At 37.5% G+C, this 1303-nt stretch overlaps 1 long non-coding RNA gene across 1 annotated transcript; it reads left to right on the forward strand.

Annotated features, from left to right (window-relative positions):
* On the forward strand, positions 1–480 carry LOC107717016 (uncharacterized). The gene is made up of 2 exons (XR_001637276.1): positions 1–41; positions 303–480. It is a non-coding gene; the product is annotated as an uncharacterized LOC107717016 (long non-coding RNA).
* The last annotated feature ends 823 nt before the right edge of the window (positions 481–1303 follow it).

A 1303-nucleotide genomic window follows, 5' to 3' on the forward strand; every position in this document is an offset into this window, starting at 1 on the left:
CAGCACTAAATGTGGACGTGAATGTACACCTCCATTTAAAGGTATGTTATATATGCTTTGTTCCCCAACACGCACGCATGTTTTTAAAAAAATGAAGTACCTGAATTTGGCCCACAGCACCGTTTCAAGTGCATTGCTTTTCAAAATATTAATAAAACTTGGAATACAACTTGCTGTAAAAGAAACTTGTGGCTGATGCTTTGAGTGCTTCGTGCTGTTTGCCGCTAAATGAACAGACTAATTCTAACTATCTTTATCCATGCAGTGAGGCCTGATCCATGTCTCTGACTGTATCCATGCAGTGAGGCCTGATCCATGTCTCAGACCAAATGTGTGCTGATAACTCTTCCCATGATGATCAATGTCCTGCCTGACCAAAGTGTTGCTCAACCACCTGTGCATGCAGCTAACCATGCCAGTTTAACCATTGGGAATTTAGGTCTTCAACGTTCACCAAATAAATCTCATAGTTTAGCAAGATTTCTGTGTTGTGTGGATTTTGTTGGATTTCTAAAGGAGTTTGGCAGCAAAAGTAGTGGGGAAATCCTTGAACTGAAGTATAAAGCTACCAGAAATGAAACCAAGAACATTGATTAATGCTGGGTTCAGACTAGACAATATTTTTGTCGTCCACTACTGACACCCTAGCTGAAATGCTGGAATCTTGCGCCCCGACGCCCATTGTCGTTTACGAATCCCTATGTAAAGCAAATCGTTGCAAAATCGGGCTAAAATCATGTTGTCTTAACCGGGCATAACACTAATGCGAGTGATTTAGTATGTGTAAGTCTTGGTTTAATTTTGTAAAACATTCAGTGTTTAGTGACATATTTTTTTTAAAAATCTAGTCCTAATGACTGATTTATAATAATACTTTTCGCTCATCCCTCATAAAATATGGTTTAGAGACTGAAATGTAGAATTTATTTCATTAAACTCAGAACCTGTATCTGACTTATTTTTATTTATTTATTTTTTTAATGTTACCATATTCATTGCCCCTCTGTGGCATTGTGTCCCTGGCGCATTAGTAAGTGAAAGGGTTGCCCAGAAAGATGAAATATCCAAATTGTTAATGCACCACTAATCTTATGATCTACTATAAATTAAGTATTCATTGAAATTGGATTTAGAATTTAAATTACAAATGGAGTCAGATTATAAATTGGAAAAACAAAATGAAGTGATTTTTACAGAAGCAGCAGACAATACGCATGCATAATCTTTCACTCCACGCCATTGGATTCTGTCGTTGGAGCAGTGGGTGGTCCTTACAGTGGTCTGGCTGGCTAATATAAAGACA

This window comes from Sinocyclocheilus rhinocerous, unplaced genomic scaffold (genome assembly GCF_001515625.1).
Source record: "Sinocyclocheilus rhinocerous isolate Xijiao unplaced genomic scaffold, SAMN03320098_v1.1 scaffold47193, whole genome shotgun sequence".
Taxonomy (NCBI): domain Eukaryota; kingdom Metazoa; phylum Chordata; class Actinopteri; order Cypriniformes; family Cyprinidae; genus Sinocyclocheilus; species Sinocyclocheilus rhinocerous.